The following is a 16693-nucleotide window of genomic DNA, read 5'->3' as shown; positions in this document are numbered from 1 at the left end:
ACTTAAAGTTTTTCATAGCTAACCTGACTAACATTGTCCATTTATTAGTTCATCAGACAAATAAGCATCGTTATTATTTATTTGGAGTTGTGTTTTTAACACCTGATGAAGGTAAGTCTGATTTACATTCTAATTTTAGCTCGTTTTTGGTCTCCACCAGCTCTGAGGAAGCACTGTGGCTGGATGTTAGTTTCTCCGCTAGCTATTTACTTTTTACCAGTGCTAGATAGATAGTGCACAGTTGTTTAGTCACAGCTTTTTCAGCACAGACAGATGCCTGCTTTGCAGCTGGAAGCAAGGTGTAAGAGTTTGCTCTGCAGAAAACCAAAACAACAAGCTAAAAGGCACCAAAATGTGAGTAGAGACGTACAGAGCTGTGAAGTTAGGTGATAATTCTCTGTAGGGTTTTCCTTTACATCATAAATAGTCGTATGATCTATTGTTGATACAAAAATATTTATATTCGTAGCGTTAATGTTGGACAAATACACGCTTGAGTCGCTGCCTCGTCCTTTGTACAATCTCACAATAGTTTAAAGTTATATTGTGAAGGATTGATGAACCAGCTGCTTTAATTGACTCTGTCTGCATGACATTGGGCAAGAACATGAGGACGCTGTTATTGTGTCCCTGAAATGAGATGACCTGTTGGCGACATTGCCTGAAAAGGCCTCACAGAGGACACAATAAGTGCTCGCAGGTTTTCTGTTTATGCTCGAATCAGCATAACACTTGTATAGAAGGAGCAGAATAGGTCTGTGTGGAGTCTAACCCGTTTGCCCTCTGAGCTGATTGTCTCTATAGATCCTCTTCAGGAGCACAAAACTCTCATCCACAATCAAAGGTGTATCGACTGCGTATTGACAAGTACTCAGGCAGCAGTGGGCAGAGTCTGAAATCAATGACCCGCCTGTTGTACATGTGTGCTGCTTGTTGTCAGAGAGAAACGCCACCTTGAGCTTCCGTGACAATACACACATCGATTAACCCTGTCGACTTGCTTTAATGTCCAGGTTTAGTTTAAGTTTCTTAGACTGCCAGTTATTGAAAACTATTTATACAAAAGGTCACTTTAAATTACGTTTTAAAATGACAAGAAATTACTTTAATCTGCATCAGTTTGGGCTTTTATTTTGAAGGCAGGTTTTTTAACTTACCTAGCCGTAAAAACAGACTGTAGGAAGATCGGTAATAACTAAGTGTAAGGCTATAGAAACTCTCTAATGCTTTTCCTGACAATGTTAGCAGCTAGCTAAAAAGTGCACAAGGTATGACCTGTGTTATCTTTAAAGCAATAATCTCAAAGATTTTCATGTAAATAATCATCTTTTAAGTCTCTATCTATCGCCGAATGCGGTAACACTGGTGATTGAGCCTATGGCCCACTGATGAAAGCCTTTACATTAGCAGTATCACAGACTGGGTGTCTGTGGGGACTTTCAAGGAAAAAATCACAAGTGGCGCCCAGTTAATGACGCGTTTTCCATCACCCAGCAGTGGTTGGTCTGCCAGAGAGGGTAGGCGGAGCTAAGCGGCTGCTTTTCCGCTCTCTGCAAGTGTTGCGAGTAAACAGTAATCTACTATGGCTGAACCAACAAAGAAAAGATCGATGACTACAGATACAACTTCAAAAGTAAGTGAAAATCCAAAGAAAAAGAAACAAATTTGACGCTCAGATGAAGACAAACAGTCTAAAGGAAAGCGAGGAAAATCAAGAGTTACAACCGGAGCCAACTGTGGACGTCACACATGCAACACTGTCTGGATATCTGGGAAGTGTGCTCCCGCAATTACAGTTTATCGCCATAGGTGCTGCTAAGAAGAGAGATCTTCGAGATTACAACTTCAATCTGCAATCAGTTTGGAATTTGATTCGGAGCGAAGGTTTTCAACTTACCTATCTGTAAAAACCGATAAAAAACTGAAGATCGGTAATAAATGAGTGTAAGGCTATAAAAACGCCGCCTCATGCTTCTGCCACCAAAGTTAGCACCATCTAGAAAGTGTACAAGGTATGACCTTTGTTATCTTTAAGACACTTAATGATGTTTCATGTAAAAGGTGCTTGTGTTCGTTTGGGTGTATTAGTGAAATAAGACACTGCAGAAAAGAAAAGTAAAGCATGAGTTGCAGAGCTGACCGTTGCTCCAGCTGGGGCTGCTACGCTCAGAGCATCTTTATTCAGGAGGAGGGAAGGCTTGTCTTTCACTGACTCCACCAAACCTTAAGCTGTAAAATACCTCCTCTAAAGTCTGCTGCACTCCTGCTTTCATGGAATATTGAAACACAAGATTGCATTTTTTATCTGTATCGGCCTGTCTAAAACCTAGAAACTGTGACTTTATCAGGGTATGACTTTGATCTTAGTGTCTTGTTGTTTAAGATGTTTTTCTCATTCGTTGTCGTCTCAGTCTTGTGGCTTTGTAATCTTTTTTTTTATATACCTGCCCAGTGGAGCTTTGTTCATCTGGGGATCTCTCCGCTCTTGTTACTGTATGTCAGATAATATAAAATAAAGGGTGGAACCCGGCACACAGAGGGATCGTATCTGGCCACAAATATCATTAAACACCTCAGGCAACAGTAGCAGGCCGACCTATGGCCCTGTAATGTGTCTCAGTTAGATCTACAGATATATGACACATGCTTCACAGCTAAGCCTTGTTTATGCGCGAGTGCTTCACGCATCTGAAATCATTACTATTCATCACATGGCGTCTGGGGGAACTTCAACAACCATCAGAGCTGAATAAAAAGGAGTCCACATTTTCTCCTCAGCTTCCCCAGAGCTGCAGGGAGGCAGGTGCAGCAGCAGTGCAGGATGTCCTGAGGGTGTCCTGCTACACAGGTGGCGTCGGGATCACAGGGTCATGTGGTTGCGAGTGTATTCATAGCAGCAGTTAGCGCAGGCCACACGCGCCGCAGCCTGGGGATGAATGAATATGAAAGCAGACCGAAGCGTCCAGCAGAGAAGGCAGCGGGAAACGTCTTGTCTTTCACTCAGCGCTGCTCTTATTTCCATCGTCTCCTGCAGCTTAATGCGTCAGACTGAATGTTTCATCTTTTGAAAAGGTCACTACTCTTACACGTGTTAAGTGATGTAGTGTTTACTGCTCATTCGCAGGCTTTCAGAATCCTTTCAGACGCGCTGGGAGGGAGTCGGAGTGAAGCTGCTGAGAACGTTGCACAGCTGAAGTGTGATCAGAAAGTTTTTATGATACTAAGTGTAATTTTGGTTGGAATAATGATATGTATATCTAATGGAAAATGTAATCAAAGAGGCACCACCAGTGTTATCCTACAATTTAACTACTAGGTGATACTGCTGTATTCTGTTGCTTTAAGGCACTAAATGTACATCCAATCATGATATTAGATATGCAGGCAAACATGCAATAACAATCTCCATAGAAAGCCCTCCTGTACCACTGTTGCTCATGTCTTTATTTTGTTGTAAACGTGGGCTGGGTTTTATGTGAACCTTGGTAACATGTTTAGAACAACCTGAAGAAGACGTGATTTTTGTACTTTAGAAAGCTTCTTTTTTTAGGAGCATGAGGGTACCTTTTTCTCTTGATATCAGTGTGATATGGAAGCAAGTTTGGACCCATAAAATAGACTAAAATCAGGATATATCAACTTAGCTTAAAGTGCTAATCTTGAAGATCTCAGTTTCGTTCTCTTTGGCGGCAACTATGGCGATAAACGGTAATTGCGGGAGCACACTTTCCGGATACTCGGACAGTGCTGCATGTATGACGTCCACGGTTGGCTCCGGTTGTAACTCTTGATTTTCCTGGCTGACGGTTGCTTTCCTTTTTAGACTGTTTGCTTCATCTGAGCGTCGAGTTTGTTTCTTTTTCTTTGGATTTTCACTTATTTTTGAAGTTGTATCTGTAGTCATCGACCTTTTCTTTGTTTGTTCAGCCATAGTAGATTACTGTTTACTCGCAACACTTGCAGAGAGCGGAAAAGCAGCCGCTTAGCTCCGCCTACCCTCTCTGGCAGACCAACCACGGCTGGGTGATGGAAAACTCGCACTAACTGGGCGCTGCTTGTGATTTTTTCCATTAAAGTCACCACAGACTGTAATACTGCAAATGTAAAGGCTCTCATCAGTTGGCCATAGGCTCCATCACCATTGTGTTACCTCATTCGGCGATAGACAGTGACTAAACAGACATTTATTTAAATGAAAATCTTAAAGATTATCACTTTCAGCTTAAGTATCCTTTTTAAGGAACTGTTGATACATAAAATACAAAGATCATACACTTTTATGGCTAATCCTGTAAAATAATTTCAAAAAAATACATCGTCCCGCTTTATCACATGTATGTCACAATCGTGTAAATCCAGTGTTACCATCCAAAAGTCTTGTAAGTCTTGTAGCATTTCCTGAAACAGGCTAATACCACCAGAGAAAGTTAACCCTACATAAAGTGAATGTCTGTACACAATATTTGAATGTCGCTCATATGATGTATATTCCAGCTCGACACAGACACAGTCTCTGGTCTGACGCAGTGTGAAGCGAGCAGAGCCTTCATCTCTCAGACTTTTTCCACCCCACTCTTTTTGCTTTTTCCCCTGACTAAACTGGATGTTTGACACGTGTCACTTTCTCAGCAGTTTCACAGTCAGATGTGAAAAGATGGCGCTTCCTGTTTGATGTGCACTTTGTTTCATCTTCATGCAGACGAGGGTGGAGGGTGGTTGGGAGGCTTCAGGGTTAACCTGATTTAGTGGAAGACGTCTGTGTTGTCTGGAGTGTGTACAGTATGCCATGTGCTGCTTTGTGTGGGGGAAGAGTGAAGAGGCTCATTAGCAGCAAAACAAACGAGTATGCCGTTTAAAAAATGTCCTGCAAGCTAATCTTTGTATTTACTTTAACGTGTCACCATTAATTTACGAGAAACAGAGAGGGGTTTTTGTGCTTTGTTCATAAAAAATGTCGAGGTAACTAATTATCACATTTTATAGAGGGAAATACTGTCATTTTGTTAGCTTATATGCTAATTACAAGTTAAATAACCCAGTGCTTCATAATTAATCAGTGTAAATCGTTTAAAAATAAAGCCATAGACACTGTGTGGGCAGAAGTATTGTAAATTAGACTCTAAATTAGATAGCCATAATGTTGATTGCTTGGAAAGCGTTAACATTCAAGGCAGCCTACCGTGTGCTATTTTTATCCATGGTCATGTTCCCACATGAATTAAAGATTGAAGCCTTTTTAATAATTTATTGTCATTGAGAAAGATGTTTTGGTTGGCTTCCCGCAGCCCGGCCGCGCTGCCTCTCAAACTCCCACCTGTGCTTTCGTGTGTGCACGCTGGACCAACTCCCGTCAAAGCTGTCATCAGAGGAGCCGGCTGCGGCGATGATTCATTCACAAAAGGGCCTCATTTAATTACTCCCGAATCAGGTCACATGGATACCCAGGAGGAGCGGCTGCTTTTACAGCGGCGGTGGGCGATCAGATCTGAGCCACGCGTCACATCACAAACCGCGATCGGATCCCCACGGCTCTCCGCTCACGTGACAGGATTTCAATCTTCAGTGCTCACACCAGAGAGATGTCCGCCCACCTGGAGAGTCAGAGCCGGCCTAATAAACCTCTTTATGTATTAAACACTGTGGGGACGCTTGATATTCCAGACAGACATTACCATAGACAAGTGATCACAGCAATAACTGCCTCTCATGAAGTCCCCAGCTCTTTTGAAGATGCTCTTTGGTTTTTGTCACGGTTCCCATAAGCCGACACAAGTGATGGTAGGCAGACATCTTTTTAGTAGTCCGGGATCATCCTCACTTTTTGCTCCCAAACCGAAGCTCTGAGTTTATATAAGACTACTGCATTGCTGGATTGGCGTGGGCCAGTTGTGTCGCTTAACAAGAAACTGTTGCTTTCAGCACTTTCGAGAACCCATCATCTTATCGACTTCACACTTGACACTGCACTCCCTTGGCTCCTCGGTGGTACATCCACCGAGTGTGAAGTCCATCAGCTGAAGAGTTCAAGAGGATAGATATAAAGACAGATGGAAATGCCTTCTTTAATAGTTAGATGACCTATCGGGCAAAGGCACCAAATGTGTCATCGTCATTTAAACATCCAATCCACACATGCCCACCAAATGTGCTTGCACTTGCAAAGTAAAGTAAAATAAGACCACAGTCTTGAGCAAACTGTATGGAATATCAAAAAACAGAAAAGTGAGTTTTTTGGCTTGGCCCAAAGATGTTTTGTACCAAATTTGGTGAAGATTGCTCCGTGTTTGAAGATGTAGTAGTGAAAAAAAATGATTTGAACAAAATCAAATGGAGGAAAAAAAGAATCAAGGATAAAAAGATTTTTGTTTTGAGACTTAAAGGGGGGTATTATGCTAATTTCAAGCTTCATATTTCACTCTGTGATACCTGTAGCTTAACATAATTTACAGTTAAAACAAATTTTTCTCAAACTGGTGCTCTGTGCAGGCCCTCATACAGCCTCTGCCTGAAACCACTCAGTCAGCTCTGTCCCTTTAAGAAACCCCGCCCCTACAAGCCCACTTTCTTCCGATAGGCCGGCTCTCCGAAGCCTGCTGAGGCTGCACTTTGTGACGTCACAAAGTGCAGCATGTAGAAAAAAACTGTGTGAAACCTGGCGTTCACAGCAGACTGAGCTGAGAAGCCTGGGGATTACTCCAACATACTTTTACCTACAGATTTGAATCTTCACACACATTTAGTCTGGACATCCAACATTGTAACATTATATACATGTCTTAAAATGTGAAACAGCATTATACCCCCTCTTTAAGGTTCTAAAGTTACCAAATTTCACCAAATCTGAGACTGCACTCCCTTAGGCCCTCAGCAATACACACTCCAAGTTTGGTGTCCTTTGGAGGAACCATTCTCAATATATGCAAAGGTTAGACAGACAGACAGACAGACAGACAGAGGGAAGGACACTGATAAGTTTCAGTTTACAGTTATATAACACCTAACTCATATTTATGGTAGGTGAAACATCAGCGTCTTAGATGACAAGAGGCTCCTTCCACATTGAGCAGCTGCCACGAGCTATCTTGACAGAAACAGTGACAGGCTGCCACAGCCGTCTTGAAAAGTTGCTGCCAGTATGGAAATGAAAAATATGCTCCATGTTCAACCTGCTTTAAAAATCCTTCAGATGAGACGCTCGTCAGGCTGTTTGTACCACATGCAGAGAAATATTGAATTGATCCGCATTATCCCCGGACAAGAGATCGATACAAATACAGTTTGTTGGTACTTTAATTTCCATATTCCACACTGGCAGAGTTCTGATCACTTGTGTTTTTGTTGCTCATTTAGTTGCTGTATGTGTGTATGTATCTTGCATTCACTATGTGTGACGTGGCAGACGGACCGAGAAAAAGACTCTGGCTGTGTGAGCATTAGGCAGCCGTGTCTGAGACCACCAGGGTTTACAACTCGCCGATATACCTACATTACACACTTGGCTGAAGGTTATACCTCCAGGTTTAAGGTGAGCTCAAATATCAGTTCGTCAGAAATGCAATTGAAGAAACCTCGAAATACACCCATCACGGTGAGGACGAATCGCTTCTCCATGTCCAGCGATGTGAGGCCCATTAACTGAGAGAATGAACACGATTGAGGGCCTGTTTCTGCCCGAGCAGGCAAAGGGCAGGACGGATGATAAACGACCGCTGGACAGTAGGAAAGGACATGAGAAGGAGACAGAGTTCGGGGCAGTCAATATGAAATACAGACCTTATACGTAATAGCTACTTTCATTTTCCTTATAAATGTTTAACTGTTAAATTTATAGAAGTTTCTTTCTTAGTTAATAGTTATCATAAGTTTTCCATGAAAAGTCTAGCAGGGATAGGCGTAGAGATAAATTATGCCTCAGTGGAGCTTTACCCTGTCAGACAGTAAATGGTTTTACTTAATGCATCTATAATGCTCCAATCTTGCCCTCAGGTCGCATTGGAAATGCAGTCTCAGGTAAATTCACACCGTCACAATGTAAAACCCACGGCCATAAAACACCTCCGGGAGAGCTTTTATCAGTCTTAATGCACTCTTCAAAGAGCATCCTTCACTCTGCGAGTCCCATCGAGAGCTGCTGCTTGACCGCAGGCAGAGGCTACAGTATCGGCCTCGCTGCACGGATGATGAGAAGGAGCATTTGCGTGACCGATGAGCGTCTTAACCTTTAGGGGTCAGTGAATGCAACATCAGAGAGTGATGGTCATCCAGACTTAAACCCAGAGTACACTTCTTCACATGCAGTAGAATTGGATTCTGTCAGCACATTTCAAGTCTCATATTTGTCTCTCGATGCACGGAGGACATCGTGTTCAACACTTTTACATTTTCCAACTGACTAAAGACAACGAGAGCTACTACCATTTTTCCCTCCCCAATACCAGTTTGATACCTTGTCTCGAGTATTTGCCGATACTGAGTACCACTCCAATACCAGAGTATATATAGACGCGTCTCCAGCTCCTCTCATTGTACGAAAGTGAAGCCAAAATACCCCATTAAATTGGCTCTTCGATTGTACCCATTTGGAGCTGAGTCTGTGCAGTAGAGTAGATTGACGTGCACCCCTCTGCAGCTTCTCGTGTTGGTCTGAAGCAGTATTCACGGTTATGGGAACTTCAATGACTGTAGTGATTGTTTTAGTCTCCTCTTGCCGATCGTCCTCTAATCTGCTAATCCGGGACAGACCGGCTGCATGAGCCGGATTTGTCAACAGAGCTGTCAATCATGACATTACACTCCTTTTTATATCATCAAATAACTCATTTGAACTAAGCTTCCTCGAAAAAAAATGTAAACTAGGACGTAAATCAGCATAATAATTAACTACAATGACATGTTTTTTGACATGTATTTTGATTTTATAGTCTCATGTCCCATCTGTTAACATGGAGGAGGCGGGCTTTATGACCTATACTGCAGCCTGTCAGCAGGGGGCGATAGAGATGTTTTGGATTCACTTTTGGGCAGCTGTCATGTCGTCCATCTTTTTATACAGTCTATGGGGGAAGCACTAATTGCTCACATTTTGCTAGTCTTGACTAACATAAAAGCTCCTGTGAGGAACTTTCTGTTTGTGCCGTACCTCTTATCTCTTTGCTGATTTTGTCCTGTATATGCTTAAGTGGTGTTTTTTTCTTTAACACTCATATGTATCACTCACTTTAAATTTTTGCCCTGTAAAATGTCAACAAAAGCAGCGTGCAGTGAATCGCTTCCTCTGACACCTACCCCCCCGCCAGCAGTTTCAGGCATTAAAAATCTTGTAGCTGATGGTCTGGTTTGCTTTAGTAGCTCATATAGAGTAATCAGAATTAATTTCAGTCTGTTTCAGAACCAGTGAAAAACTTACAGGAGCTTTAAACTCGCTGCTAGCACTACACTGTTTTTCGTAACACAACAATTTGACAGGGATATTCGCTGATACCCGATAACAACTGTTAGACAGTAATAATGGTGTCCGTTACCGATAATGGTCAGCCGATACCGATACTTGTATCCGTGTCGGAACAACTCTAAACCAGACCGGAAGTTCTTTACGCTCACAAGCACTCCACTCCACGTCTCCCTCAGACTCATATTTTCCTCACAGTCCGTTGCACTGCAAGCAAAGAGCCCCCCTTTTCATCAAAAGCAATATTATATCCCCGCTCCCAGAAAGACCCTTTGATGTCAAATTGACACTTTAGTGAACAGCTCTTCATGGGTATGATATTGCCTGGCAACAACAGAAAAGCCCACTCCTTGTGGCATCTTTAGCATGAGGAGCGGATGGTAGGCAGGATGGTTTAGGTGACAGAGACAGAGAGGAAGCATGGTGGAAGGTATTAACTATAATGGTGCTGTATGATGTAGGTTTCTGTCGGGTTGCCTCCGGGCATTGGAGCAAAATTAAAGGCCAGAAAATCGGATTATAGAGTCCCCGGGGGCGGGATGCCCAGTAGCCAGCTGATGAGCGCTCATCTACTCTTAGCTGTCTCCTGCACAGCGAGCCCCGCTGTTTGCTGGGAGGCCAATTTGTTAACAATTATTGCTCGTTAGTGTAGCTTCCTGCTAGCAAAGGGGGATTCCACGGTGGAGACAATAGCCGAGGTCTATTGTCTTGCAATTATCGCAGTTTGAGGGAAGGCAGAGGCTGATATATTGTCTCTGAAGTCTCTGGCTTTCCTGATTGCCAATTTGCTGCGAAGACCCCCGTTATCAATGACACCTGTAGTGCATACTGAGTTATAAATATGCAATCATGTGTTTTTCCTCTCATGCCATGTCTCATGCCTAGCTGTGTGTGTCAAATTATGTTTCACTTTGAAGATAGTTGGGCTCTGCTGTATATAAATACTCTACATTGTGTTGAGATAACACAGAAAGATAAGGTAGTATGTTCAATCTCTCTTCCCTTCAATCAAATGACTGCAGCTAATAAATATTCTAAGGAACAATTGCTGATAATTTTCTCAATTAATCAGGTCCGTGGCTCGGTCCACTGATGTCAATGTCAATTTTCCACGTTTCGAATTCAATCTTTTCCACTACTGGCGCTGTCCCGGGCAGCGGCCTGCTAGAGTCGCTCTATCGTTGTATTCATGTTGATATTTATAGAATGCATAATCTTTTGCAATAGAAGCTCTTACTACGTAATAACTGTCAATACTGACTGATGACTATTATAATATTGTTTTCTTTTAGGCACTTTTTCTTTTGCAATAACCCATACACTTTATGTTTTATATTTTCACAGAGTTGTTTTTTGTATTTTTTTATTTTCTAAGCTATTTTTTTGGAGCTATCTGGCACTTTAATTTCCTTCTGGATTAATAAAGTTCTAAATCTAACCTTATCTTAATTACAACAAAAGATATAAGTAGGTTTTTTTAAACTCCTAGACATAAATCAGCAAAAATTGTAGTTGTATTTTAGCTCAGCGGTTACATCCGCGGCCCATTTACAGAGGCTACTATCCTTGACGTCGCAGCCCTAGGTTCAACTCCCGCCCTCTGCCCTTTGCCGTGTGCCATCCCCCATTCTCTTTCCCCCTGTTTCCAACACTAACCACTGTCCTCTCTACACATAAAGCCAAAAAAAAAAAAAATCTTAGAAGAAAAAAAATAATAATAATAATTGAGTATTATTTTAAGCTAAACAAAAAATCTAAATTGATTGAAATATCAAAAAAATAAATAAAACAGAGCCAAAAATTAAGACCAAGAGTCTAAAACAGAGATATCCCATAATATAAAGCAGACAAAAAACGTACATATAAGTTTTGAATTTCTGGGCATCAACTAATTGATAAATAAAGAATTTAAGAGCTTAATCTATTGCCATTTTATGCTTTAATGGCATTTACTGCCTCTACCTCTCCTTAACCAATGTTATTCCTCATTTCCTTTTAAACTAAACAATACAACCTTTCACACATCCTCCACTCACAAGGCAGAAAGACATTTAAGAAATAGCAGCAGATGAATGTAAGTTACCCATAAGCCTCAGAAAACCTCCTGTGCCCCACAGTGCGCATCGTCTCGGCACAGTGCGCCCTGCTCAGCCTCCTCACAGGAGCTGCTCACACAAAGGAGCTTATTGTATAACTGTGCCTCAGTTTTAATGAACCGGCGCTCCCGCTCCCGCTCGCTCCTCCCTCTCCTTCAGTCCCCTCCCCTGCACCCCGCCTCCATCATGAATATCCCAGCATCCTCCCTCATTATTCATGAGCTGGTCTCAGCGTAGTCATGTGCGCCGACACACCGAGGAGGAAAAAGGGGGGAGTGTCTGACTGAGCGAGAGTCACAACTCCGGCATGCGAGCGTGTGCATGTGTGTGTGAGTCTGTGAAATAGAGGGAGCGGGCGAGGAGAGAGAGGAGACACACGGGCTGATGCTGACACGGCTGCTGCTACTTGTACCACCGCCGAAGCTGCTGATCACATCTGAACCCTCATCTGTTAGACTCAGCTGGAGCTCTCTGTTCCCTTCCTGAGCCGGGCTTGTTCATGACGTCTGTGTGTGAATGGGACGCCTGAAAGAGATGCCAGCCAAGGAGTGACTGATGAGAACCAGCGCTCCGGTGTGGAGGGTGACCCCCTGTGTCCGTACCACCACTACTCGGGGAGAATTGGACGCCTGGCGTTTCCACAACGACTATAATGGGCTGCAATCTGTGCACTTTACAGAAGCGAGAGGAACACTACAAGCTGCTGTATGAGATTGCACAGGTGAGCAGAGGCACGGCTGACTCCGGCATTGATTTTGCGTGCGTGTGTTGTTGTGTGTGATTAATTATGCGTGCTGTGCAGAAAGCAGTTCCAGGCTGCTCGCTCCAAAACCTGAGGCGGGAGCCTGGTTGGGAGCGTTTTAGGGGGAAGATTGAAAAGGCATGAATGAGGGATTGATGCACAAAATGAAAGTGAGGCCGCGTAATGCAGAGAGAGAGCCTCTTAGTCGCCAGCAGATGTGTTTTGAGTAATGAGCAGTTGCTCGGGGAGTAGACAGTGTGCAGCCCATTCATTCTGCATGAATGGGCTATTTTTATTAAGATAGTGGCACCTGAGTTTATGAAGGAATGATTGTGCCAATTTCTGATGCAGAATGTGTCACAGAGCATATTCACATTCTCTTAAAGTTTCCTGGTGTGACTGTGAGACAGATCGCTGTTGCACCTGCAGATATTTTTTAACTTGTTGGGTGTCTGCACACAAACACAAGATACCTACGTGCACCTATTTCAACGTCAGATTCTTTTTTGTTAGAGTTTTTTGATGCAACTGCAAAACAATCGTGCATTTTTAGGAGAAATCATGCTTTTTTTTTTTAAGGTACAATTAACTTTGGCCACATTTACGCTGTGGGCAGTGTCTCAGAGTGTGGGCAAGCTGAGGAGATAAACAAGCGTTCACCTAACCACCTCCACTCTCCCCATCAGCCTCCTGTGACAGGCTAATAACTGTGAAGCTCAGTGTTTCTGGAAGTGAAGTGTTCACCCCCCCTCTCCAGTAGCGCCTGCCTTCACGCCACTGTGATCACAGCCTCATTAGCCGTTTTATACAACCGTCCTGTGCATTAATTAGACGTGAAATGTCTTTCTACCCTCGTGAAGAGACAGGGTAAAAAGAAGCAATGTAGGTAAGCTGTCTTGGGTTAACTGCTAGCTGGAGCTTTCAGCTTGCGTGCAACTTGCCCAAAATCTGGTGACGGACACTGTCAGCATTGGAAGTGCATGAATGGTTAGTGAGAGCTGTGCTGCAAGCTTCTAGATCAGCAGTATAGGGGGGGTTGCATTCACTAATGGTCTGCTTAATATTAGCAAACAGACAGAATTGTCAGGGGACCATGAAGGATGAGTAGGTAGCCAGCGCTGAGCCTGCTTCTCCTCGGGAGGAGCATAAAAATAGTGCTGTCTCTGTGCTTATCTTGTCTTTTGTGCCTCTCTCCGCACCACTTGTTAAGAAATAGCGTGGACTCCTTTTCTCTTGGTTTAGCAGAGGGGATCAGTATCCGCCAAGTGGGCCAGTCTCCAGGGCACACTCGCCGTTGACAGGAGCTCTGTGGCAAGTCTGTCCACCCACTGATATACGGAGCCGGTTCAGGCGGGAGCTGCTACATCAGCAGCTACTTTCTGATCACCGCTGTGGGAGGGGAGGCGGGAAGGATGTGGAGCGTGGAGGATAAAGACTGGGATGGGAATAGAGAGTAAGCCGTTAAAGATGCGGTTGTTAAGAGAAAGAGACAGGGAGGGGAGAAGGGTAAAAGTGAAAGAAAGGAAGGAAGGAAGGGAACAAGTGGAACGTCGCTAACGTGGGGAGAAGGCTTAAGACGAGGAAAGAGTGAGGAAAAGTTATTAATTAGACATTTGGGTTTGAAATGATGTGTTAACAAGGGGACAGCCTCTTCTCACAGTCTCATATTCGCATATTCGTGCACATCTCACACGTGTCCTCAGGGACAGCAAAACAAGCACTACATCCCCGGCAATAACATGAAAGAAGCACCACAACGGGTAGAAATAAAGAAGACAGACAGGGAGTCGAGTCTGCTCCGTGTAGCAGAGCTTTCCCCGCAGCTATAGAAGTGTGTCACTGTGTCTTTGTGGTCAGGAGTTGTGTTGTGACAGCGGGAAGCTGCGCTCAACGCTCACACTGCCAGATACCTAATCCTGTTTCTTACATATTGTCTCATCTGTCGAGCTGGCACAGCTCTCACCCTCGCTCCATGTTCTCCATTGTCGCTCATCCTTGCTCTGTTCTTTATTCTGCCTTTTTATCTGCTGTTCAGAAACACCCACACACACAGACGTATACGTTCACACACACACTTGCTGCTCCACTCTCTTGATTATGCGCAGTCTGTGATATGTGTATGCAAATGAGGCAGAAGTGGTTAGGTGGTGTCACAGCGTGACTGACCGGCCTTGCAGTAGGTTGATTCGAGGAGCAGGAGTCAGTCACAGCGGTTGGTTAGCCACCTTCCTCCCCTTCCTTTCGCACCCAGAAACAATTTTGACACCCTCTCCGTCTGCCTGACCCCACTAGCTGTGGGAGATTTATGACTAGCCGGCCCCCTCACTCTCTCTCCATCCCCCCTTTCTCTCTGTTCTCACGGCTGCAGGTGTTCTGCATGGAAATGTGCTCACCTTTCTCAGCTTGCCTGCAAAGCTATCTCACAGGGCTGACATTTTTTATTTATTGTATCAGACTTCTTGCCTGGACAAGAGGACACACAGTCTTCCTGTGGCCTTGCTCTTTTTCAGGCTCTCCAAACTCCCACTTTATTATATTTATAGCAACTGCTGATCATCCCCTGAACACGGCTCTTTTGTCGTCTTTCTTTTGATTCCTCTTATCTCTCAACTTCTTTGATTACATTTGGTCCAACCTCTGCTCAAGCCCTGCTCTGTGCTGGATCCCACTCCAGTTAACCCTCCGATGATTGTCCTCGGAGTCGAGGTAAAGTAGCAGGAATGTATTTCTCTTCTTTTTCATCAACAAAGAGGAAACCTTGTTGAACCTATTGACCCGAGGTTCAGCAGCACTCACGCTACGGTCAACCACAGTCTCACAGTCTACCACGCTGCTGCTTAGGCAGACAACAACATACTGTATTTGATTCGCTCCGTGATCTGGCAGAGCTGTGTAAATCCCATTGTGTCTGTGAGCTCCCCTGGTGAGTGTCACACATTGTCTGTGCACCGCTGAAGCCCAGCGATGTGTGGCGTTTTTGGGGCTAATTAGCAGAATGGCAGATGTTGATGGGAAGAGCAATCCAGCATAGCCCACAGTTATGTGGCTAGAATGAGATTTTTGCAGTCTGCAAGTGCGTTGATGCATTAATGTTTTGCATTGTCTTCTGACAAAAGCCTTTCTACTAAACAGTATAGCACTCAAAACAAAAGGACCAATTAAGACGATGTAGGTGTGACGACTCAACAGTTAGCGCTGATGTTAGGCTACCGCTCTCTGCCACTCTTTATGTTGCTGTGTAATAAATTGCATACATAGCAGTGCAGAGTATAAACCCTCCATATTTCATTACCTGTTTTGTAATTTGCCAAAGGGTCCGGCTTCTTTTTGATACGAGAAGTTTTTAGAGCGACGGAGTCAGTTTTATTAGAAGGGGGCAGAATCACTCTCTGCTGCATTTCAGAAATAAATGGAAAGCAGCTTCTCAGCTCAATGAGGCTCGGCAGTCCCTGATAACTTGCTGATGCATATGAACGAGAATGAGGCACCCACAGCACACACACACACACTGACAGATATCTGTCTACAGGAAACAAAAACAGTCTTGGTGAGTATTCTAACCATAAAACCCAGAAAGCCGTGCTCATGAATTTTAGAGTTTGACAGCGCTCAGGAGGCTGACTGTAATGGAATCTCAGAGTTAAGCGATGTCATGTTGAGCAGTGACACCAGGTTGCCAGGACAGGACAGCCAGACGAGAAATGAAGCAGATCTGGAATTCATTTGTGGTTGTGGTGAAGGGTGATACCCAGGAGCCTGGTCCTGCGGCAGGACATTCAGTTCTGTGTGGGAGCACCGTATGTAAAATCTGTGGCCCGAAAAAGAGTCAAAAGAGGACACAGTTGACTTGTTGCTGCTTCTCCGACACTGCTGGCCATGTGTGTAATGGGTATGCATTCAATAAAATGTTGAGCAGCTATCACAACAGCCAGGTTTTCTGAGAAAGGGCTTGGCAAGCTGCAATGTGCTGCATGGATCATCACAAAGAGAGCCTGCACAACAGTCTACACTTACTGGTATCTGTGTAAGCAAGGGCGTTAGTTTTACCTTGGGTTCTGAGGGCTCTGAAAGGATAAGTTAACTTTAATGTGGTTGACTTGAGCATTTTCAAAGCTACACTTGTCAAGAAATTCTCCCTGTTAAATCGGTACAAAAGATCAATCATACTTATCAGGCAGAATCGGGTGATTTCGTGTCACAGACATGATTTGGGTTATGGAGTTCCTCAAGGAAGCATTCTGGGCCCCATTTCTTTTCCTAATTGTTCCTCCCTCTTTTGTTTTCTGCTTAACATTTTATAATCCTATCGTGTAAAGCATCTTTCAATTGAATTGTAATGTAAAAAATATTAGGTCTACAGAGAATAATGACCAACTTTTTGATATTTGAGAGACATTTGAGAGGTCT

Source organism: Semicossyphus pulcher, unplaced genomic scaffold, assembly GCF_022749685.1.
Source record: "Semicossyphus pulcher isolate SPU_LCO1_2020_fin unplaced genomic scaffold, fSemPul1.0.p SCAF_8, whole genome shotgun sequence".
NCBI classification, from domain to species: Eukaryota; Metazoa; Chordata; class Actinopteri; order Labriformes; family Labridae; genus Semicossyphus; species Semicossyphus pulcher.
The sequence above is the reverse complement of the archived record's forward strand: the minus strand, read 5'-3'. Positions refer to the sequence as shown.